Raw genomic sequence first — 26,605 nt, 5'->3', positions numbered from 1 at the left:
ATAACTTTCTGCCAAATTTGTAGGCCTGATGTGAAATTACCAATAACTATGTGATTACTTCTCCTTACGCAATTAAGAGTAAATGGGGAGAAAAATCTTGACAGTCGAGCATGAATGCAAGCGGCAGCTCACTATTCATGTCTGCCATCATTATTGATGTTTCTTACTGCAAAATGAATCCTCGTGTCCATACTTAGCGCTCAATAAAGAATTTCTCTTCTCATGTAATTCACGTGTAATCTTGTGGAATTTGTTGGTAATTGTGCCCTATACATTTGGTGTAGTTCTGTTAAGCTGTTTTTTCTGTATTGGGGTTTAAAATTCCTATCTGAAATTGCATGGTGAAAACATGTGTTGGGATCCTCCTTTTTTCTTAGCCCCCGCTTGACAGATCGCCCCGAATTTCCTAGGAAGGAGCTGAAGTAGAAGAACTTTTGTTTTGTGTGAATTCACTAAACAACACCAAAATTATTAGCAAAACAAAAACCACTTTTCCTGTGGAAAGCCTGACCTAACCATAATTGAACAGTGGTGAGTGGCAGTATGTTTTACTTATATAGTTAAGGGAAAATGTAAATTAATACATATTGTTCTACACAAACAAAACCAGTGAAATTCACCAGTTATAGTTATCTCAAGTAAATATAACTCATGCTCCAAAGCGACTATAACGCTCGCCCCCACCATGCAGTGTTATCAGTGAGGTAATTTCAGATGTCATAAGGGATGTTATCAATGCAGTTATTGAACCTGTCATGAGTGATGTCATACGCAAGTGTAGAAGCAGTGAATGAATGCACAAGCTTTAGTTACATTGGGGCATGAGTTATAGTTACTCGAGATAATTATAACTGTTGAATTTTCAGTGGTTTTGTTTGTGCAAAAAAGTATGGTTTGACTGACATTTTCACCTAACTATAACATCCCTTTAACCTTAGTTTTTTTCAGTGAATTTCTATGATTTTCTTTATTCTAAAATACAATACCTAATGATAATGTTACTTTAACCTTTTTTTTCAGTGAATTTCTGTGTTTTTGTAACATAAAGTTAGATTTCTGATTGAGTGGCATGGGATTGAGTGTCCACTTCCTTTTTTTGGGGGGAGGGTAGGGTTCTGGGGATCCATAGATCCATCACCATGCCCAGTGCAACACCCCTGGGGACTCGGTCAAAATCTGGGGAACAAAAACACACCCAAAAAATCTTTCTTTTTTAAACTAGATCGCAGAGGGGGTCCCTCTTGGACCCCCCCAAAAGGTGCAGGTGTTCAGGGGACCTTCTGTGCCCCCATATATCTTATTTAGTTTTATGTTTTAGGATTAAGGGACCGAGTCCCCAAGTCCTAAGATGGCAGTGACAACCTTTCCTTCAGCTTGTGGCCCGGCAATCACAATATGTGGCTGAGCTCGCAGATCCATCATGGATTCACCATGGATCTTCTGGGACATGAAATATCTATAATTGTTAACCTTCTTTCCTCAAAAACTACTGAACGAATTTACAACAAAACACAAAAAGCACGGTTTCTGGTCCAGGTTTTAGCAAGCTGCCAAATTTTGTGTAATTTCGTTCAGCCCTTTTAGCGGTATCACTGTTCAGTTTTACCTTTGCACGCCTCCTGCTTGACGGATAACTCCGAAACTTTCCAGGAAAACACTGAGGTGGATTAGAGTTATTTTGGGAAAGTTTTGTGAAGATTCATCAAACAACAACAAAGTTATTAGAAAACCAAAAAAACAATTTTCAGTAGAGAAGTGGTCCTAATGTTGCCATTGGGTTGTTCTAGTGACATCATACCAAAAGGCTTGTTGTATGTAAATGTAACCAGAACCTTCAAATGGCAATATAAGACCATACTGTATATAGTATCCATTATGTATCTTTTAATATTATATGTTTAGTTTGGGGTTGTTACCTAGAAAAAAGTTATTTCCTTGAAAGTACAGCAAACAATGGCCACTGATTGGAATTAGAAAGAATAGATTTTGTTTACCGTTTTAGAATTTATTGTTAATAAAATAATATGCAATGATCAGAGTCAGTGGATTTAAGCGAATCTGTGGCTGCAGTGGTTGCCTAATAATTATGGATTTACTGCACTAGCACATGATACGCAAAATGTTATTTTTTATCTAAACTGGATAAAACCAATACTGACAGAGAATGTGCTGCACAATCTGCATTTTAGACACATAATTTAGATAACCTTCTGCATAATTTGGTGGTACATGCTGCATGATCCTAGTAGTCCTGACAATGTTAAAGCTCTGCAGGTCAGTTTGGGGGCTGTCATTATGATAATGAAATTGTGGCTTCCTGTGAATATATGGATACACATGTCACTTCCTCAGCTATTAAAGGTAGTTTTTGAAACTGCAGTCGCTGTTAGAGTCCCAAACTCTTTTGTACTTACGAGAGCTTTTTTCTTTGCTGTTCAACATGCGCAGCAGGACTGTTGACGGCACCTCTGACGTTTGGAAGCACACCAGTACCACAAGTTAGCTAAAGGATATAAGTTTATGTGTGTGTGTGTGTATGTTTGTATATATATATATATATATATATATATATATATCAAAACAAGGCCCTTTCAGGGTTAGAGTGATGCATAAATTATGCAAAAAACAAGAGAGAACTCTGTGAAGTTCCCAAATTTAGGCGGAGAGCAGCTCTAGTAAGGAGCACCCTGCAACACCAGCGACACTCTAGATTTGCTCACCTCAAATGTCTGCTTATCTAGCAAAGTTTTTAAGCATAGGATCAGCACAGTGCTATCCACGCCGAGCTAGATAGTGACAAAGTCTTTTGCCATAAGCAGACATTTGAGGTGAGCAAATCTAGAGTGTTGCACATTGGTGTCCTAAGGTGTTTAGAGCTTTGTCCCCCCAAAAAAGTATCCTGGAACAAAGATGATCTTCTTTTCTGTAATGTCTGGAAGGATCTCCTTTAATATTTGCATAATTTGTTTATGATACGGAAATAGATTTTCGGTGAGAAGCAATAAATACATCCACTTACCCGTTAAGGTAATGGTAAAGAAAACAGACTGGCCTGGTGGGATATCCAGGGCTGATATAGAATAATTCCTCTATTGCCACTGCTTTCAAGGTTGGGTTAGAGACTAGGTGTGCCTCTGTGCAGAGCTGGTGCCAGAGCATAAACGAAGCTCCCCTCTCCTTAAGCAAGACCTACTATAGAGCTGTGGATCAGACTACTAGCAGCAGCTTTTGTAATTCAGCAGCCTAGTTTTACATATCACTGTGCTGAAGTTGCAGGCGCTACCCACTGTCTTTATTTAGAGGGTAGGAAAGCCGGTAGAGACTTTAGAGGCCAAGAATGGAAGAGGGGAAGCCACAGAATGTGAAAGGACTTTACACTACAGACAACAATGTTGCATGTTGTGTGATAGCCTGTTGCACTAGCGTTGGAATGACTGCAATATTATCCTGCTATGTGCAGTGGAGCTACACACTACATGGAAGCAACAGTACATGACAGAGCTTGCAGGAATTTCTTCAGTCCTATGCCCCTGACATGTTGTGAAATGCAAGATCAAAGACCAAGCGCCATTAGCTCTCGGGCAGGTGAGATGTATGTGTCAGTACAGACACTTCCTATAATGAATGAATGCATTAATTAGATTGTGCACACTTTGAAGTCAACATTTTGACATACTGCCACATGATTAGTTCAGATGAAAAATATAACATTACAGGATTTCTCCCCGAGAAATGCAAATTCAAAAGCCTTACTTAATTTCTTTAAGCTGTTTAGCCTACATTGAACATGACACAACAAACTGTCAAGTCATCAAAGATTTTTAAAACTGGCTTTCTTTTGGTCAAATACCACTAACGTGTTTTACCTTTGATCCACATGGCCATTTCTGACCAAACTACATTTTAAAGTTTCATATAAAAGCAAAGAGGGCACAGCTTTTTTCATTTGTGTCAAGCCGCAGGCGACTGAAATGCTTTTTAGTGTCAAGCGCACAAGCGCTCCGTCCCTGTTGTAATCTCTCTTTGAGCTTTTAACCACGCCCTTGTCACGCCTGTCAGTTTCATTTGTTTGTGGGCTTGCCTTTTAAAATCCGCTTGATTTCATTAGTTAAAGGCATGCATACGTCATGCTTTTTTCGGTGTTTAGCCCTCCTTGAGTGCACCAGCCAATTACTAAAAACATAGAGGCTCCATGTTTTCAGCATGGTTTCCGGACTACTTTATCTTTTTATTTTCTACGCAGCGCAATTGCGCTGGGTTTTACATAGCGCGATCGTGCTCATTTTTGTTTTTCAATTTCAGCACAATCTTTCTACATTTTACATAACGCAATCGCGCTCGTTTTTTTTCTTTCAATTTGTGTGGCAAGAAAAGTCAGTTTAGGAGTTTACAACTTTAATAGCTCTAAATTGAGCAAATGCGAGACCCATTGCATTGCAAATGCTTGTTTTTATTATTATTTCTCCCCATGCTACCACACCACTCTTTATTGGCAACAGCCGCTGCTGGTGGCATTCCTCAAGTCCTTGAATTTTAGAAGCAGTAAGACATTAGAAAAGGTACATGGTGCATGCAAGGTGCAGAGGTGCTTGGAAGGCCACATCAACAAGCTGCAAAAATAAAATTAGACCTTAATGGTAATGGTCAAGAGATACAATGTGGGGATTTGGCATTCGACCTGTATTCACAATTATCAATTTGATCAATTTAATTGTGGTGGGTTTCGGAGGTTGTGCAGAATATGTCTGGTTCAGAATAGCCACCACTAAAGCAGCACTGAGGCTGGCATGCATGTTTTTTGACTGCAGTGGGGAGCCATTGATGTTTTTCTAGTCACGTTTGCAGCTGCACACTTGCAGCATGTTGTTTAAAAAGGTTGGTACTCCACCAGCAGCTCCTTCTCGTTCTTACTGAGGCTGTAGTTGTAGCTGATCAACACCAGTTACCCCTGGTGAGGATGGTGCTGTGACCAGCCAGGCAGAGGGCTCGCCTGATGCTTTGACTTCAATATACTTTTACTTAGGGAATTCTGTCCTTGTTATTTGAAATTAGTTGGTTCTCTCTCAAGCCCTTGAAAATTAGAGCTGTTGCTGCCTGGGTGAATGCTATGGAGGAATGGGGATTGTTAAAAGGTTGGCCCATCTTGAACTATAGATATCCACAGCATTGTTCTTTGATGGCATCATACACTCCAATCTTCAAATCAGCATCTCCATATTTGATTCTCATCAGTCATATAAACATACTGAACTGAAAGTAGGTTTAGCTTCTGGACAGGCCTGGGTGTGAGTCTCTGAGCTCATACAGCACTCTCCAGTGACTTAATATTATTGCCATCGTCAGAAGATACTTATTATTATATGTAGAGATGTGCAATTTGTTTTGCCAACAAAGTTTTACAATGTGTCCAATTTTCACCCATCGCAGGGGTAGCAAATGTTCCTGGTTTACCTTCAACTACGTAGGGTTTTCTGCACTTTGTGAGACAACTTTCACTAAATAGTAAGAAAACGTTTATTCTAATGTAACATAGCTATGTTGGACAAAACATGCAAACTTTTGATCCAAAAAATTACCTTTTGCTGAATTTCCCAATGCAAAATGACAAAGTTGAGTAGATTATTGCCCTTAATGTGTGCAATTCTTTTCTATGCACAGTGTGATTACTAAGAAGAACACTAGCAGTTTTCTGAGAAGTGTATCTAAAGCGCAACTATTTTGTTAGTGCTCAACTAGTACAGACACAAAATAAATTGTCTCAAATATCACAATTTTCAAGGACAAATGTTGCAAATTGAAAATGTTTTCAATCTTCTTAAAATTGCATAGTTTACAATCCCACATGTAAACAGTGCATTTATGAGCAAGTGCTCATAAATAGATCATTGCAAAAAGGTTACTCGGACATGTTCGGCCACTACCCTCTTCCATTGCGCCACCTCTGCACTACCTCAGTTAGCTAATTCTATTTTTCTTTAATTGAATGGCAGTCATCCATATGCCTGTTCTCTAACCGCTTTCTTATTCTGCATTTTCATCCTACGTTTAACCCATCATCTTGCCACCTTGGAATTACCTTGGACTCCAAGTTAACAATGAATGCCCAAGTGGACAAATTAGCATGATCAAGCTTCATCACCTTGAAGACTCGGCAATGCATCTTCCCCCACCTCGGATTTCCACACAAGGTGCAGGTTACTATCTCTCTTGTACTAGCTCAACTGGATTATGCCAATGTCTTTTACCATGGATCATCACGATCTACTATGAAAAAACTGCAACATATTCAGAACTCAGCTTCCAGGCTACTACTACTACATGTAAAATCACAAGCCCACATCTCCCCTTCCTTGAGAGCCCTACACTGGTTACCGGTTGCCAGAAGATCCATCTTCAAGCCTATCACCCACAAAGCAATACAGGACCACTTTTCATCAGAAACAAAAACACCAAATACATTCAACAAAGAAAACTCCACTCAAGATTGGCACTACACATTAAAGCACCACCATACAAGAAAAAGACAATAGGGGGTACATCCTTCTCTGTTCAAGCAGAAAAACAATGGAATTCATTACCCCCAAATTTAAGATACACGGATTACTATCTTGTCTTCAGCAGATGACTCAAGAGTTGGCTTTTTCCTTCATAACCACCATATTCAAACAGCAATGGCCGGCATATGCCTGTGCTGATAAATATTTATAATCTGATTATGTGTATATTCTAGATATATATAGTTCTTTGAGAAATATGTATAGTTAATACTTCATAATAATAAATTATACACATATTCTTTAAGCTTGTTTAAAAATGTATATTTACTCAAGGTTGAATATATATGTATGTGTATGCATGTGTGTGCACGTGTGTATATATAAATATATGTGTGTGTATATACAAATATGTGTTATAAAAGTACACTTATTAACATCAAATATTACTCTGTTTACACCGTACAACTTTACTTCTCATATTATTTTAACCATCATTATATTTCTTACCATATATTCCCTTAATATGTATTTACATATCTATTTATTACTCTAATCCTACTGTAATAGAGAATAAATAAATAAAAATAAACATTAAATGTATAAATAAAATATTTTAAAAAATAATAATTTAAATTGTACTCTCTTTTAAGCTTTACTCTGTCTACCCCATCACCCCATGTCTCTATCAATATACCCTCCATCCCCACTGTGACTCATGCAAACCCGTTCTACTACTTTGATCTCCAAAATAACCCTTCCTAAGCTCTTCACTCCTCTACCGCATCTAGCTCACCCCAAACCTCAGTTTACTACTATGATCTCCCAAACAACCCTACTAAATTCACCCTCATTTAGCTCACCTTTGACTCATCCAAAACCCCTTCTGCTACTATGATATTCCTAACCACTTTCCACAGACTCTTCCCTCCTCCATCTCTCCTTTACTCATGCCAAGCCTCATCCTATTACTATAAACTCCCAATTAACACTTGTGGATTCTTCCCTCCTCTATCCCTCCATTACTCTAGTCAATCAAACTAACAAACTGACATATCCTCTGCTCAAATTAACTCATACTAACACTAATGCTGTACTCATATTTCCCTATACTAATCCACCACTAATTCCTCTTGGGTTCCGGAGTAGCGTGCTACTTGCCGAAAAGTGCTTTGACGCCTCATCAGAGGTAGTAAGTGCTATATAAATACAATAACAATTACAATCTTACCTGAATTAGACAGCAGACACACTATTAGGTCTACTGCCGAAGCAATGAGTGAAAACAAAATCTGGAGCAAAAACATTTTAGACCTAAGTCACAAAGATTTGGTTCAATGCTTACTCCTGGATTCCAACAGCAAGTCAGCAGTAAGTCAAGAGTTGTTGTGGCTTACACATGAAATTTGTGAATAAGCCAGGATTAGTACACGAGTAAGTCACATCTACTCATACATCATTTTTGTGAAATGAGCCTTATTGTTTGTGTTCATCATTTTTGCTTTTGGCATTTGTCATAAATTTGTGTGAGAAAAGAGATAGGAGACAGTAGATATTCATAGGAAATGTTACCTTTACAGAAGGTTTGAACATACAATATAGAAGTAATATGGGGAAAATTCATTGCAGCAAAAACCACACAAAGATGAAACAAAAAAGATAGAAATACAATCAATGCAAAACAAAAACTCCAACTACGATAGACTAATGCGCTTTTCTTGGCGAAAAATGTAAACTATATTTTAACTTTGTCAAGCACATCTTTGTGTTTGTAGGTAAAACATCCTACCCTTTAAGGCAAAACTGAATTATACTAAATGTCCCAGATGAAAAAGTGCATTTGGCAAAGCGAATAAATGCAATAATGCAGGAAAATATACTAAAAAGGCATTTGGGAAGGAAAGTGTGTTTTTGGCCTCAGGAGGGATGACATTTGCAGAACTCTAGAATAATATGGCCCTCAAGAGGCTGAAAAATACATTTAAAAATGTGGCAGGTATCCCAGACTGGACGCTCAGAGCCCAGGATCGGACTGGCCTGGGGAGTAACCAGGCAGTGCCTGAAGGGCTGGCCTGACAGGTCAGTGCGTGGGTTGTTTTGAAGCAGTTTGTGGGCCTGTTTTATTGTTTGGTAGGCCGATTTTTGTAGTTTATTTCCCTGATATTACCACAAACAACGCCTGCAGTGTGCTCAAATCCACGCAGTCTCAAGCCTTGCACACTTCTACAGCGTGAATTTATAAGCTCAAAACTGCTCCAATTTGCTAACATGGGCCCCATTTTTTAGCGTTTTAATTCACTAGGGAGGCACTTTAACTTTGGTGCCTACATTCTGTCCCAATCTGACCCTGACAGAGGCTCTCCATCGGTGTCAGGATTAATAACGTCAGAACACATGCTTCAGGAATGAAAGGACCTGCTCGTCTTCCCTCTTTCCTCGTCTCCATAAGCAAGCACCCCCTGAATCTGCATAGTAAACATCTGCCCATACAAATTCAAATGAGGAGCCTCTAAGCAAACAGAATAATTCAAGGCTGTGCACAATGTCCCGCTGGCTAATTTGCTCAAGTAATTAATAAAATATGAGCTTCACCGGTAATTAACTTGCTAGTCACTAAGTTTAGCTAATGAGGATTCGTGGCACGTGGTGCAATTTGACCCCTGCCCTTCCCTCGAGCTTGGCAGTGTACATGTGTCAGGAGATGGAGGTGTTTGTCTGCGGGGAGAGCGACTTGCAGCAGAAGGTGTACATGGGCCTGGCTTCCACTAGTGCATCAGGTGCACTGGCACCTGGGCCCATAATCCTGAGGGGAGCACTGAACCCAGATCACTACTGTATTGCACAGTTCAAACAGCGGCCAGGGGCTCATCTCCTTGCTTGCACTGGGCTCCATGCCACACTGCCCAGTATGCAACCGCGGGCACCATAAGGTCCCATAAATTCTAAGGTGGAACAAGTTGTCTTCCTGAACATCATGACATTTTACTGGGATGCCATATGCACCAGAGATAGAATTTTGTAGTGTTATTTATTTTAAAAAAATGAACTTGGCAAAGAGACCATAAAACAATGTGTGTGAAGAGGTGCAGGACCGCAAGGGAGCCGCAACATGATGATGTAAAGGTACAGAAATATAAGTGGGTGGGAAAAGGTTGGTCGTCGTCTTATTATTATTATTACTATTATTACAGGTTTTCAGAGGTAAGTCACAGAGCAGCCAGAACACATGCACTCAAGCCGCCTGGAGAGTCAGCAATGGGGATCTACTTCATGGAGGTGTTGCTTCTAGAAGTTTCTTGTGAATATGGGTAACAAGATGGCGTGAATTTTTAGCATAAACCTCCAGAATATAGGGAGACACAAAAAGATGGCTTTGTGTGCAGGGAGGGTAGGGCAAGCTGTTTTGAGCACGACAGAGAAATATTAGGCAATGGATCCATGTGTAGATTCGACTGAGGAATTTCTGGGCAAAGTCCTAAGCACAGAATAAAAAACATGCGCTGTGTTTGCATCACAAAAGTGATGCAAACCTGGATAAAATGCTTTTTTAAATTTACTTTCCAGCACAAAACTTCCCTTGCACTGAAAAATTGCCTGAAAGTAATGCAAAGGAGCAGAGCCCTACTTTGTGTTACTCTGCATCAAGTGGGCATTCCCTGGTTGGTACATGGGTGTTCCTGTGCAGTCACTCATAATTTTTAACACAAAAACCTATCTACTAACAATAGTTTTTTTTACTTACTGACCAGCCCAAAAGCTATTTTGAGTTGGAAACTTGCCTGAAACGAACGCAAAGCAGCACAAAGCATTTTTCCCTTTCTCTGTGTCCGGGGGCATTCCAGGGGTGGTACGTGGGCATTCCCATGCAACCACCCATGGTTTTTTACACAAACCCCTATCTACTAACAATAGTAGACAGGGGTTTATGCCAAAAAATGAGGCCACTTGAAAGCAGGCATTAAAAATTAGAAATGCTTTTACTTCTCCTAACTCTACCCACTTTGCATGGGCGCTGCACTGTACAATGCATATCCAAAGTGGGAAACATTTTACAGTTTGTCTAGACATAGTATTTTGTAGTGGAAAGGCAATCTTCCAGTACAAAACATATGCCAGCCTCACGCAGACACCTTTGCATTTTGGAACTGAGGTGGTGTGTGTGGTGATTCGCTGCTTAATTGTGCACCAGAACTAAGGAGACAGCAGGATTGTGTCATCTCTTTGTAGGTATAGTACTTTCCTGCTCTCTCCCTCTCACAAAATGTAGCACTGCAACTTCAGGTGCTGCGCGACTTTGTGTGAAAGTTTTGTTTAATCTGGGCCTTTGTGTGAACAGAGACCCAACAAGCCTGGTTCTGAAAAGCAGTTGTGGTGGCACTGAGGAGATTGAAGAGGATGCTGGTTGAGAATTTGCAGACTTTACACAGTGCAGATGAAATGTTGCTGGAAACTGATGAAGGAACTATTGTGATAGTCACGTCTATTGAAGAATTTGATCATTGCTTTGGTCAAGTAGGAAGAGAGAGTGACTGGATCTTTTGAACATTAAGTAGGCGGATTTAGGTAGAGGTGGCGGGGGTGATAATGGAGGATATCTGAAAACGAATGTCATACTGCACAAGCAAGACTCACCTCTGAGGTGAATATGGTTTCTAGATGAGAAAGATGAGAGAGAGTATGGTGCAGTTCTCAATGGGAAGTACAATATTTCTGCTTTTTCAGAGTGTTGTATTAGTGAAATGGGGCAGCCAGTGGCAAGTGGTTATAAGGAAATCAGTCCTTTTGTCAGGGAGGTAAGAGGAGAAATTAGGGAGAAAAACAAAATATGAGTGTCAGAAACATAAAGGAATAGAACAACTGATATGAAGTAATGATGTCTCCTAGGCAAGTGGTATACGAGATTTACAAGTACAGGTAGGGTGATACCCCTGGAAAAAGAGTTTGTGTGTGGATTTATAGCAGAATCAGGACCTGGAGTAGGAATGGTCAGAGAAAGTTCAACTCTCCACAACATTGTGGAGCATGAGATAAGTACTTGGTCTAGTTGCTACGGGAGTAGGAGCTTCCCCTATGCCTGGGTGAAGTGTAGTGACCAGCCAGGGATTTGAGTTCTGTGAAACAGGTTTACAGTTGTGGGGTGTCTAAGCGCTTGGTAAACAGGGCCCTCTCGCCAGCCTTCCCATTAGGTGAAATATAGTTTTCAGCCAGAATTTACCCTTCGGTGCACAGTTTGACAATATCAGCTTACAAAATACAATGCTTCCAGGGAATTTTGTTCAATGTTTTCCACCTTGTCGAATGATGTGTGCCAACAGTGTACCTCAGTAACACATTGAGACTATGGGTCTGTATAGAATTTGGAACAATGAGTGAGAGCAGAGCAAATGACCAGTGAGGAGACAACACCATTCAAACAGAAACACCAAGTGCAATCCCTAAACTGATAAACTGCATGTATTTTTTGTCGCGAGGAAGAAATGCAGGGCAGACATATACAAAAGCAATCAGTGCAACTATAAAAAAAAAAAGCAAACCCGTGCCCTCAGACCTGCGTGGTTTCACATCCAGGAGCACACTCCTAATCATTAGACTTTAGGTTTGATGATGTAAACATGTGGACTCTTTTAGTAAAGGTAGAGCCTTCCCAGGAGTGAGGACTGGACGGGTTTCACATCTTACCGTGGGTGGATGGATGCCAGGACGTCTCAGTGTGGGCAGCCCACTTTAAGTGCTCTGTGTGAGCAGCGAAGTAATGGAATAGGCTTATTTGGTTTACTGCAGCAGCAGAACACTAATAGATGCACTGACAATGTGGTGTGCAGGGCGCACCAGCAAAAACGGTAATTCTGCAGTCTCTGGGTACCAACGTCAAGGGGGTGCAGATACTTCGAAATGCACCACCCTTAGGAGTTTTTCCTCCCAGGCTCGACCCTGACAATATTGCTGAAACAATCGGGCTGCTCGTGGTGGGCCTCGCACCTTCTACAACAAAAGCGGCTCTGACATCTTCCTCCCTGGCCTACCAGTAGATCCAAGAAAAGACTATAATTCTCAGGGCATTTATCTCCATTGCTGGGAATCCCAGTGATCCAGCCAATATCCAGGGGCACATGAACCAACATCCAGTAAGGGACCGTGTTCCACACGTGGAAGGACTACTCAGGGAGGTGAACCTTCCCATTTTACAGAATCTCCCTCACTGTTTCTGGAAGGCCCTTCATGATGCCACCAGCCCATCTGAACCAGCCAACTAATGTGGTTTCAAGCAGCCAGACCTACTTTTGCTCTCCATGCTCATATACGTCCTGAAGCCAAGCTACACCCTGGGACCACCACGAATCGAGAAGCTCAGTTAGTGTTGCAATCTGCTCTGATTCCCGGGCAGAGATTAAATCGTAACCCACAATCTGTAGCAGGCAGAATACCATTATTCATTCTCCAGCACCAGTGGCTAGACCCCAGAGAGCCTCGCTGACCGGAGTCAGAGAATTCAGAAATCAGCTGTCTTATTTATTATGTTTATTCTAATTTTAATCATATTTAAAACACACAACTATCTGGATGCTTCATGATACTGGTGGGTGGAAGGATACAAGATGCAAAGTGACATAGGCATGGACACTAGAGAAGACGAATAACAATAAATAGCTAGTAAGGATCAGCCAGGTTTTCAGTATGTTCTTCTGGAATAGCTGTCATGAGCCTGTACATCTGGGGTGCCAAGGGGAGATTCCATGGCAGAGATGCTTGTGTTCTGAACGCCTTTCCAAGTACAGATTTTACAGAAGGGCCATGGCGGTAATAGGCCAAAGACAAGTTGTGAGTTTCTTAGAGAGAATGGTCCAAATGCAAGTGCACTGTGTGCACTGTATATGGTGCCGTGAACCAGAATATGCTTCATCTCACCAGAACCGGGATAATTGATGTCTTATAGGGGTCTTATTTGCAACGCGTGCTGATGCAGTCTGAAGGTGTTCCAGAATATTCAGATGAGTTTCGGGAATGACCACATCAATACAATTACAATAATCTAGGCTTAATAAAATCAAGGCTCCCACCACAATACAGTTATTGGTAGAAATGGTACAACACAGTAAAGAAGATTTTGTTTTCTTCTGTGCACACTGGTGCAGAAGAGGCCTGAAACTGCAGCTTTCACTGCCCTGGCCAGATTTCTCTGTTTTTTTAACACAAAGTAATATGTCCAGCACTGCTCATAGCATAGGGGTGGGTGTTCTCATATAAAAAGGAAAGGTCCATTTAAAGGTTTATCCATGAGCGACTATTGAACATTGCCCAAAAAAGATGTAGAGCTTGTCCATTTGTGGTGCTGTAGCACCATGTTGGTGCCGATGGCTCTACCTAAACAGTGACTTGTGTACAGACCTAACCAAATTACATACTTGGTTGCATACTGGCTATCTGGAATGGTCTGTGCCAAGTTGGCGCAGAATCCTGCTTAGACTGCTGGCAAAATCTCAGCAACCATATCCCATAATGCTTGGGAGTACCTAACCAGCAAACAGCTGCCATTGACTGTTCAACTCTGTGGGCTCTTGTAGATCCTTATACAAATTGTCATCATCATATTGTGGGGAAAATGTGTCCCCCTCTCCACCATAACTATCATCGACAAAAGCTGGTTGACTGTGGTCAGCAGGGACTCCTCTGCAATAGCGGAGGAGTGTCGCCCCCACCCCGCTCAGTTAGACAGTGACAAATACAATGATAATAAAATAATGTTATTATCATTTTATATGTCACTGTCTGATTGAGCCCTGCATGTCTAGGGTGGGGCGGGCCATAGGGAGGAGGAGTGGTATTCACTGTAAAGTGAGCATGTCGGTTTGGCCAGCCATCTTCAGATCGCCAAGTTGTTTTACACAGCCATGTTAGAGAAATGGCAGAGCCTCCCTGTACCTGAGTGAGCGCCAAACCAGCCTGTCCAGTTCAATCCTGGCGCTGTTCTCATGCTTCGTATAGCGCAAGAGCAGCATCTGGATTGGGAGCTTGTGCCCCAGTGACTGCCGGGATGAGAGGAGTGATGGAGACGACCAGGATCAAGAGCTGCAGTTAAGTTTTTTTAAATGTATTTTTAATCCTCCCTCTGCCCCACCACCCTTGAATGGCGGCAGCCACCACTGGTGGTCAGAGTCCAATCCGAACAGTTGTTGGAGCTCTGGAGGATGGCTAATAGGTAAGGCCACTGCCTTATCAGAGCCAGAGTGCACTGGGCGCATTGGAATTGTGCTGGGATGTGACTTTGGCTGAGGTCAAGATGGATTTGGTTAGAAGTCAGACAGAACAGTGGGTTCTGATACCTCCGGCAGCATCAGACATATTGGGGCCAGCATCAGTGTGGTAGGAAGTGGCATAGATTGGCGTGCCTGGAATAGAGTCAGCTCTGAAGATGGAGCTGATCCCAAAATGGGTTCAGGAGTCATAGTAAGTGTCAAGGTCTGGATATCCAGTAGTAACCCAACTGGGGACTTTTAGGGATCCACGGAGATTGAAGCTAACCAGAGAGAGATGATAGGGTGCCAAAGACCTGACGTATGGCCTCCTTAAATGCCTCAATCTGTTGTGATGTAACTGATGGCCCTGGAAATTCAAGGTGCATCGGGAACAACTGCGGAATCTGAAATTCAATTCAAATTCAATCCTTCTTATGCTATAAGACTTGCACCTTCTTCGATTTGCAAAAGAGATTGACCCCTTTGTACCAACAATGAGAACATTTAAAGTAGATGCAACAACCTTCCAGGGTCTGGTCTTAAGGTTTGATTTATATATTGGAGAAGAGGGTACTATGTTGCAATGGCCACAGAGTTTTCTGCCCACCAAGATAGTGGCCCACCTATCTATTTTAATTAGGGCTCACCTTAAGTTTGTCCACTCCATCTCTGCTGTGGCAAAACCTCTTCAGCGACAGGATGGAGTAAGAACTGCTGGAGAAAGGGGTATATGTCTGCCCATCCATTCAGGATAGATGGATATATAACCATTTGTTACTGTCCATCACCACCAGGCAAACACTGGCAGTGAGGACAGTAAAATGTAAATAAAGGGTCCACCACCATGAAAGTCCTCTCCCATAGGGAGCATTACCTTTTTTATTTTCAAAAAGAAAATCCAGTTTAGGGGTTTTAACTTTCAAAATAAAGAAAAAACTGTCTGGGGAGGGCTGTGCCATGTTGATGCAGCCCTGCACCAAACAGTTAAATGCATTGACAGGAACTGTTGTGAAGGCGGTTCCTGTCAATGCATTATAAATGACCGCATGTTTGGCGGTCATTTCTAAATTTAGCTGACACCCCTCAGCCAAGGGGGTGGAGTAATTTACTCTGTCCCTCTGGCGGAATGACACACCATTCCTTAGTGACACAGATTGATAAATAGAAGGACAACAGTTATTCTGTGCTGGGCTTTTCAATGAATGAATGATGAATGCTCTATCTACTATTACCAGTTTTACTGTTTAGATAAACCAAAGGAGGAACATCAAAAGTGATTTCAGGAGTTGGACAAACTGTGATGGTTATGAAGGGTCGAAACTTCATGGACCATGACTCAGTTGATTTTTCAAGGATTTGTATATTGTCATGGAATATGGCAGACATTAAGACAAAGTTAAGCGTTCCATCACAGGGTGATTTCATAGGCAAGTACCACATATGTATCTTTCATGAGATAAGTTAATTTTAGCAGAGTTCATGGGCACATACCTTTAAGAGAGGGAGCCCTATTTGTAAGATTGGATTTACGATTGTGGTCCTGTCTGTTTGATATGGTTGTCATCACTCGAAATGACAGTGGTCACAACACACTAGAACTTACTTTGGTAAATACACCTCTTAGAGACCTGCTTCATCTGATAATATCTCTCATTCTCCAATATGATATACTCATAAAAGAGGAATATTAAATGGCCTATAATAAAGTTGAGAGCAGATATCCTTCCAAAAATATATAGTCTAGTTGTTAATCCCTAGGAAACTAAGAAGAAACTCTAGGTAATAAGATCCCAATAGGGGATATTCAGGAAAGTTTCCTCTACAGAAATTAAAACTCAGTCATTAAGAAATAGGAAAACAATTTGGTATGACAAAAACTGAAAAATAGCAAAATGTGAATTACTAAAGGTGATTAAAAGTGGGAACAGGGAGGCAATCATTAAAGGTAGACAGCATTATATATTAGTCCACGATGTACGTTAGAGGAGTTGGGAGAAACCTATATAGAAAAATCTCTTAGCTGTCACAGGTAAAAAAGGATACTAGGTTGTTATGGCATATCCTCACACATGATACCCAAATACTAGTTGGGAATCAGGGTTTTTATATACAGCCTCTTGCACGGTTAATACATTTTTCAGATATCTACACATTATTTGAAGGGGAGTGGGAGAATCTAGTTGACCCATTTAACTTTAAAATCTCCTCAGTTCATGAGTGCAGCTCCCCAATTAGATTCTCGTTAGATGAAACACATAAAGCCATAGCGACCTTAAAAAGCAGTAAGGTCCCAGGATTGGTCAAGATCCATGAGGATTTATTCTTTACACACAGATGTGTACCACAGACCTGGTTTTTTGTTTTATAATATTGCTATGGAAGATTGTCCACTTAAACCACAAGCATGTCTATGTGGTGTTGGTGGAATTAAAGGCAGCCTTTGATCTGGCCTTTCGAGCTAACCTGTGTTGGATGCTGAAAATTATTCTAACCTATTTGAGATAATAATCTGCCTACAGAGTAATAACTATGCTCAATTTCAAAGGGACAGGAAAGGTAAGTTGACAGACCAAATAAACATCCAGCAAGTGGTCCGTCAGGAGTCTGTGCTTGTCACAACTTTATTCACACTTTGTGTAAATAGAGTGATTGATTTGCTCTATACTGATAATAAATAATAATAATTCCCCAAAGTTAGCTGGCCAAAGGTATCAGCACTTCTCTTTGCATATGGTAATCTATTAAGCTCTAAAGCTTCAATGAGTTTGTGAACTTTTCTTGAATGATTTGTTTATTCCTGAAATTTGGAAATTAATCCATGCAAAACAAAATTTATGACATTTAACCCTCATCAGATTTTTCGGGGCAAAAATAAATTGGGAGACAATTTTCTGGAAAAGGTGAATTATTTTGATTATTTAGGCATCAGGCTGGCTAACACATTGTCACGGGTCCCACAGATTACAAATATTCATAGTGCCTCTTGCATATAGCTTTAGCAATTTCTGAAACTACAAAAATCATCGTCCTATCAAATGATTTCACCAGTAGTAGAACTATACAGAGCAAAATGGGTAAGTGAAGCATGGTATGCCACTGAGCTGTAGGGTGACTGCAATCTACTCAGTCTTGTTAAAATAAACAATAAATGTATAAGAGCTTTATTTCATAGGCCTCCAAGCGCCCCAGGACTTCTCTTCATTTGAACCTAGGGTTGAAAACATATTGCCTGGTGCACATTTAGGTCACATTTAGGTCTGGTGGAAAGTTCATGACATTAAACACATGCTAGCATTCCAACATTTTCTCGACAGAATAGAACCAGGAGGGGCTAAGGCTCTATATTTTACATTGAGTACCGGGATCCTGCCCATTCATTGTTGTTGCAATAAAGGGAGTGCTCTGCCCTTGGAATCTGATGTCTGCCCACTGTGCACGGAGCAGCCCGAGACGGAGTCTCGTTTACTTTTCTTTTGCAAAGCCTACCGCTGTGCGAAGAGAAAATGGGTTGTTTCTTTCTGCCTGAACTTGGCTATAAGGCAGTATGACACTGTACGTAGCAATTTTTAAAGTAGATAAGAGTAACGTGATCGTTTTTACTCTATCTTTATTTTTATATTCTTCATGATGGCTAGGACATAAATTAAGTGGCCAGTTATAATTTGATTTTTCTTGCACATATTGTATTTTAGTAATTAGGTGAATGGAATTTATTTTATATTGTATTTATGTAATTTTTTTTTTTAATGAGCTGTGATTTTGTATTTATCTAACCCAAACACCAGAGACACATCTCATAGGGATCTGTCACAGACAGCTGTCTCTTGGAGGCTTAAATCCTGTAGTTTGCAGAGGAGACATGTTCCACTGTTCATGGGAAAGACATTTTGAAGAGGAAAAGCTTATCTACTGATGAAAACAGTGAGGAGCTAGCTCTGGATCTGTGTATGAAGGCAAAGAAAGAAAGGAACTGACATCTGTGTGCTTTGAGTGGCTCCTATCGGTGGCTCCAGTTGTCATTTCTGGGGCAGAGCGGAGCAGATGTGAAACTGAGTGACACCACCTACTGGTGCTGAAAAATTATATGATCCAGTCTGGTGAGCTGTTTATTCTAGAAGGGAGGAATCAGTGCTTGGAAGTATCCATGAGAAAAAGCTGTTTATGCTCACCTTCAAGATGAGCATAGCCCATCAACCATCTCTTGCATGACTACCAGTCTAGCTTCAGATTGTGAATGCAGAATGAAGACTGCTCCCTTACAAATTGTAGTTACCCTCCAGACCACAGATAAAGATGACTCCTGCCTTCTGATACTGCTAGACCTTGCATCTGCCTTTGACACATCAACCATCCCAGACTCATCCCAATCCTTAAATTTCTAATGAAACTCACAACTGATGTTCTTCTCTGGTTCTTCTTGTACTTATCCAACCAACACAATTTTGATGAAATGGCTCAGAAGACCCCTTTCACTTGCAAAGTTTGCCGGGCTTCCATCCTGTCCTCTATATGGAGTGACTTGAGGACCTACTCATGAATAATAGCACAAAAACGTAACCGATAAGCCAAAAATACAAAATACTACTTGAAGGTCTCCTGCACTATGCCTCAAAGATAACCTGTACCTCACGCAAACCTTAAAGTACAGCACCAACCCTAAGCTCAATGCCGCCAAGACTGAATTCCTTTTATTCGTTAGGAACAAATTTTCCAAATATAGCTCAATAATTTGCCCTGAACAAATTCAAACTTGAACTTTTACCCAATGCCAAGTCATTTGGATTTAACCTATACACCGACATCATGCTTAAGAAAACCATTGGCAGGAAAACAAAGACGACCTGGTCGCAGCTCACTCTATCATTCCTCCCATAGTGTGACTTCAGAACTGCTGTTGAAGCCCTCATACTTTCACATTTAGATAATGATGATTTAAACCATGGAAGGAACATGTATAGTCCATCACCCAACTCTTGTTTTAAAACCACCGTGAGAGCTGACTCCATAATGAATTATTAGCTAACATCAGGTTTTCCTATTGTGCCCATGCTATACACAGACCTGCTTGGCTTTCTTGCTTCTGACATAAAAAGCCTCATTCTTATGGTTAGCATCTCTAGGTGGGGATTCACAAGTGCATACCTCAGCGTTTGAGAAGTAACCATCTTTGTATCTTTTTGTATCTTTTTCAGGGTTCTTTTTCCGTTCTCCTTATGAGAAATGCTGCTCACTTGTAAGTTTCTGTTTCTGTCACGTGATTGATTTGAAGCAATGCATGTAAAAATGCATATAAAGTCATGAAATTGAGGTGGGGTTAGTATTAGATGCTATTTGCAAGGGGTTCATGATGCTGCTTTGATTAACAATTTTGAACATTGCTTATTGTGTTGAATAAACATGTGCAAACTTCCAAAAAGTGGATGAGTGTCATGCTCTTCTTTGACAGAGGCAACGTACATCTCAATGGCGTTCCAGATTCCACACTTGCTCCATCAATGACATCCTATGTGCCGCTGCATCTTTCATCCAGGACATGACGAAATGTGCCTTTATGATTCTCTGAAGAAACGATCGACTGATGAAACTGGACTGGCTCCTCTTACTGGCCCACACTAGCTCACAGTTTACAAAGCTGGAAGCCATGACAACCAGCAATCCCTGCATATCTGGCTAACAAGTTCAACATCTCTGGTGGGCATCAGCACATTTGCATCCCGGACACCATCAGACTGGAGGCAAGGGAATACAAAAAGACAAAAACAAGGCAACAGGCCTTATCCATCTACACCCCCAGGATCTGGAATTTCTCTGTATTCATTAGAACTGCTCCAGGTTTGGAAAGAGTAGAATATACAGCTTTTTAAAGAACACTACATCACAGTGCAATAAAAATCCACTTCTGGTCGCTTTAAGACTCAACTACCCACAGTATTATGATGAAGCACAACCAAACACAATAAAATCACTCAACAAGGCTACTGTTTTAATCAGTGCTTCACTTTGTAAGGGACGGTACTTACTTGTTATACAAATATGACAGGAATTGTACACAAGATAAGGTATACAGAGGAAACTGGATCTCTCTAGCGGCTTCCAAGGGAGAGATCTGACTCTAAACTTGAGCACACTACCAAGACCCTGTAAGGGTACCTCGGTGCTGGAGTCCATGAACAGTTTTCTACAATGGACAGGGTTTGTGGTCTGTGGGTTCATGGTCTAGGGACACAGTCCATGCTTTCAACAGTCACATGCAATTTTAGCCTTTCGCTGGGTACCTGTGGCCCCTCTTGCTCTTGTTGCTACACTTCAGTGTTTTTTGGTAGGTACTGACTGAGCTCGGTGCTACTGTTCAGAGTGTGCAAGGGGAGTTTGAGGTTTTGATACACATCCTAAAGAAACCTCCCTGAGCCTAGAACAGATCCACCAACCAAACATGCAACAGAGGTCCTACCCAAAAGAATATGGAGCAAACATTTACTTGAAGGGACATGCCCAATGATGAAGCCATGTGTCACAGGAGGCCACTAGCTCTCAGAACTACAGTAGGTCTGGTGCTCATTAGCCAGAATCTCTGTAAAAGACACAGAGTATTTAAAGAGCAGCTTATTATCCAAACTGCCAGTGGCAGTTGGGGTTTCTCAGTGACAGAGGTGTTACCTGACCCAGCAGCATGGACTCTTGTGGTCAAGACCATGACAGTGAAACGAAACTGAGGGATAAGAGCTGGTATCACAGGAGCTGCTTCACAGACGTCCATCTAGCCAACAGATCCTGAATCAGCACAGCCTTACCTAATTACTTATATGGCCTTCTCAGGTCCTCCAGTTTTTTCTCAGCAGCTCAGGTCTCACGCAGGTTTTCCTGCAGCACAATCAGGGCCAGGGACAAACAGGATCACCAACCACCATGTAGAAAACTCTTCCTCTACCCCTGAGCATTGCAGATAGGTCTGGTTAGCATCTCCTCTTGCACAGAAGATGGGTGACCTTGTGCACTGGAGCATTGCAGATGACCAAACAGCTCCTGCAGGTCCTTAGGGAGCAAAGTCGACAAACTTCTTCTTTCAGGCATGCTATTCACTGTATGATGCAGTCCATAGTCCTCTTCCCAAAGAAGGCACAGCCCTCCTGCTTTCAAGACAATTCCTTGAGCACTTCCAAAGGATTATAGTCTCAAACTTGGTTATTGTTTTGTTGGGGGCATCAGTTAGGCAGACTCTTCCTGGCAATCAGTCGACCTCAACAGTGATGGTGCACAGTTATTTCTTTGGTCATGAGGCATTCTGGAACAACGTCAAGGTAATGCAGGCTAACATTTATCGACATAGCTGACCAATCAGCTCTCTTGCAAAATTAAAATACTGAGAAGTTGCTCTTATCAAAAACAGCATGGTAACTGCATGATCATCTCAGGGCATTGACACCAAGGTGCTCGGCTGATTCTTATTTGACATAGACAGCAGTCTGTGTTTTTTTTTTTTAGACAAGGGCCAGCTTTAGGGTGGTGCGATCGATGCAGCCGCACCTGTTGCTGACCTTGCGGCCGTTGTGTTTAGACATAACATGGGGTTAACAGAACATGATGCATAGTTCTTTGTATGTCTAACAGTTTTAGGCAAAACAAATGTCATGATAACACAGGTGATTGATGTTCCTGCTGGTGAGAGATGAAGTTCTGTCTAGTGGGAGTTTTGACCCATCTTCAAGTAGCTTAGTGGATATGCCTACTGCAAAGAATATGCAGAACTGTATTTCATTTGGATAGCTCAGTAGGTCATTACTTTTGTCACAGAAATCTGTTTGTTACTTGCAGTTCATAAGGTACAATCCTAATATAATGCAGTGACCTATGAACTGCCATCAAAGAGCTGCGTGCAAACTACAAGCATGAGCACCCACAGGCATTTTTTCGGGGGGGGGGGGTGGAACCCACACTGTTTGGCAGTGGATGTAACTGTTCTAGTGCAGGCAGTGTAACACTACAGCAGCCATAGTTTTACGCTGTACTGTGAACTTGCACACCAGGATGTACCTAAATTGCACCCCCTCTCCCCCACCCTATGGACGCCCATGACTGCAAGGTACAGGTTAGACTGTTATGTTTTTCTCCCCACTCTTTCACTATCCTAATGTTGTTACAACAGGGTCATTTAGGTAGAAACACGTTCTTTTTAGTAAAGTTAACCCCAACCACTGTGATATGTTTTGGATCCTGAGTTTGTGCTTCTCCGAAGCCAACATTCTTGAAATATACTGACTACTGGTATGAATTACATGCCATTCATACACCTTGTAATCCCCAGTTATATGTAACATTTTCCAAAGACTGATTTACACACGTAGGATTCACTCTCTCTGTATAAAGTGCTCGGAACACCCTACTCTGGTATGAGTAGCGCTATAAAACAAATGAAATTCATGTGCAAGAGGGCCCATGGAGAGATGAGGAGCACTCCTGGAGGGAGGCAGTGAGGGAATCCGTGGAGGAGGTTTTTGGTGAGGGGGAAGAGGGGTGCGGGCCAAAATGATTGTGGCACCGGGGGCCACCAGCAGTAAAGCCAGTCTTGCTTGAGGATGCAGCTCAGGCAGGAAGAGAGGGAGGGGAGAGTGTTCTAATAGAGGCTTGATGTCAAGTTTCAGAGAGCAGAGGCCCTGACGGAGCAACAACAGGACACCGTAACTCTCTTACCGCATAATTCAGGACGGAGGAGGATGCAGCGAGTCTAAGAAGCCTCACGCAAATCCCTCCACCATTTCAGGTTGCCGCATACATGTGGAATCAAAAATGGAGTCCACCATGCATCTTTGTCATTGCGCAGACAGTCCTTACCCTAAAACCACGATACACACACGAACAAATATAACACTATTTTATTTTTAAAAATATAGATTTTATAGTTAGGCTACTCATGGATTCTCATCTAGAAATCATGTTATTTTCACTAAGATATTTTTCACAAATCATGTTACATCCATAAGGCGAGCAACATTTTATAAGTCGTTTATTGTGGACGGGTACTCAGCCGAGCTCCGAGCTGTGCTCTGGCCTCTTTGGAGTGGGAACGCGAACAGCATTGGATTTCACAGGGAGTGTTTTGAGTCGGATCTCCATTACTGCGCCCTTTATGCGCTCTCGAGGCTATTGAGTAACCAGGTCCTCATGTCAGCTTACTGGTCACCGGCAGGGTCAGGGCCCTTGAATTGGGTAGGTGATAGGCATCTGCATTCACTGGGAGACTAAACGTGAAAAGCAAATGACATTCTCAGGGAGGAGACGAGTTACCCAGCTCCTCTTACTAAAAGAGAAAAAAACACCAGAAGTTTGGAAGTCACAAGTAGCACTTAAATGAAAGACTATCCGAGCTGCCAATCTGGACCTTGCCCGGTGGATAGTTGATTACCATAGCGAACAATATACTTGCTTTTCTACACGGGAAATTTAAAAAAAGGCATGCAATATTAGTCAAAAGCAACCTTCATGTTTTGAAGATCGTTTGTGGGTGTAGTCAGTGAATAATAGGAAAAAATATGTATAAAACCTGAAACTATGTGCCTTGCGTTTAACTGTGAATAGTTCTCCAATCATTTGCGTCTAAAAACATTTACTTTTGCTTTACATCAATACCTGCCTACCATCTGTCTCAAATCCGCACCCACGCCCACAATCCCCAGAGAAAGAAACTGAAATGCACTTTTCAGTCAACAAACAAAACCGAGAGATGGTCACATCTTTTAGCTGTGTTTGGTTTGAGCAACTAAAAAAAGACTAACATTAAACCCGTCTTGTAATGTCCCCGGTGCACAGAGAAAGGACACACAAAGCAAGCCTGCGCCCTTTCATCCTTTAGAAAAGCGGCTCCCCGCCAGCTCTGCATCAAACACCGGCAGCGCAGACACATTGTGCCGCCGAGCTGCAGGAACGCGTCAGCACGTGAAGATGGTGTATTTTGCCCACCACTGCCGTGTAATTACAGGTCTTTACAGGCTTTTGTCGAAATTAGAGGCCTTTGTGCATCTTATGCCTTCGAGCACCGCCCTGTTGTAAGTAACTGGAACTTGTATTTCTTTACAAACAAAAATCTCTCTTTTTATCCTGTGACAGCGCCGTGTCTCACATGGGAATCCATCTCACGGCATGGCATGGTGGAGCCCTCGGCAGGCAGGTGTGTTTACCCCCGTAACACCAACAGATCCTGTTATACAATCACCCCACGTGACTAAGCAGAACTAGAACTATCCTGCGCCCCCACCCAAGGGCCTAGCTATCATAAGTGTAGCGGGTTCAGTGACACCGAGGCCACGAGGGCCTGTTTTTTTCCTGTCTTTCACGACCCGACCGAGTTAAATGCGCCCTTATAGTTCCTTGCATTAGCACCCGTTGCACTTTTGGAACGCCCATCAGCATCGATTGTAATCAACCAACTATACAGTTCCGGGGTCAGCAGGCGCGCCATAGGAGGCATTGTAGGTCCAGCAGTTATGAACACAGACACGTGCAATAGAATAGCGCTAACACTTCCCGTGTATGGCTCCGATTTACAACGAAAAAGAAAACAGACACAGGGGGGCTCATTTACAAGCCCAGTTTGCAAACCCTTGCCCCACATTTTACCTGCGCCAGGTATAATGTATGCAAGGGAGGCGTTCCCCCGCTAGGAGGCCTACAGAAATGGCACAGTGAAATCTACAAGAATTCACTACGTCATTCTAGCGTAATTTTTTAACGCCTGTTCAAGGGCAGGCACTAAAGTGACACTAGGCTGTTTGAAATGGGCCTCCCCAAGCCTTGCTAGTATAGTGTCAATATTTTTGACTCTAATCCAGCAAAGCGCCACAACTGAGTCAGAAATTCTGATGCAGCTGTGCTAACGAGTGCCATTGTGCGCTGTATTGTGAATACAGTACTACCATGGTGTTGTTAGAGGGTGCGGAGCGACACAAGCAAACTGGTGTATCGTGATCGATGCACCAGTTTGTTGTAAATGAGGCCCACGGTCTACAACAGATGTGGAGTAAAACCCCAACACTGCACTCAATCCATGCCCCCCAACCCAACTCCTCAAAGAACATGCACAGTATGAGCAAGTGGGATGTAGCCAAGGTCTCAAAACAAGGAAGTGATTTAATGGAAGCACTCTGGAGGCCACAGCACAAGACAACACAGCATCCTCTAGTCGAGTGAGGCACTCCACCCGTATCTAAGTCACAGACGAGCAACCCAGAGAACCTGGGTGGAATTAGGTAAGCAGAAAGAGAGGAAACTAGGTGTGTGTGTGTGGGAGGACAGAGAATGGGGAATATGCGGGTGGTGTGCACGGGGCACAGTTCTTACATCAGCTCCATGCAAACGTGGTGAAAATGAAGCAGATCTGCATGGGAGAATACAGATGAAACAATTGTAGTGAAAAAACAACATGAAACAAAAACAAAACATATCACTTGAAAGCCATCATATACAAAACATGAGGATGTAAACACATGCTCTACAATATAAACTACTGAAGCGAGCCAGGTTCAACTATCAGGTACAGTACATTTAAAACACTGACATAACACCTATGTGTGTGCTGTTAATTTATTGAATTTGAAAGGCAGCATCTCCAGTGGATCATCATAAAACACATGGGCATATTTATACTTTCTGATGCAAAACATGCACTAACGCAGTTTTGCATCAAAAGGTTTAGCACCAGCTTGCGCCATTCCTGAGCGCCAGCCGGGTGCCTTATTTATGAAATGGCGTTAGCCGGTGCAAATGGTAGGCTAGCAAAAGAAAAAATGACATTAGCCAGGTGGGGGTGGTGGCGTGGGAGAAGGGGTTTTGCACCAAAGAATTACGCTAGTGTGGTTAGAGACAAAAAAAAAACATGCCTCTAAC

At 42.0% G+C, this 26,605-nt stretch overlaps 1 protein-coding gene across 1 annotated transcript in view; it reads right to left on the bottom strand.

Annotated features, from left to right (window-relative positions):
- Positions 1–26,605, bottom strand: part of ATP8A2 (ATPase phospholipid transporting 8A2) — a 1,954,943-nt gene that overhangs the window by 69,332 nt on the left and 1,859,006 nt on the right. The window lies entirely within an intron of this gene.

This window comes from Pleurodeles waltl, chromosome 8 (genome assembly GCF_031143425.1).
Source record: "Pleurodeles waltl isolate 20211129_DDA chromosome 8, aPleWal1.hap1.20221129, whole genome shotgun sequence".
Classification (NCBI taxonomy): Eukaryota; Metazoa; Chordata; class Amphibia; order Caudata; family Salamandridae; genus Pleurodeles; species Pleurodeles waltl.
The sequence above is the reverse complement of the archived record's forward strand: the minus strand, read 5'-3'. Positions and strand labels throughout refer to the sequence as shown.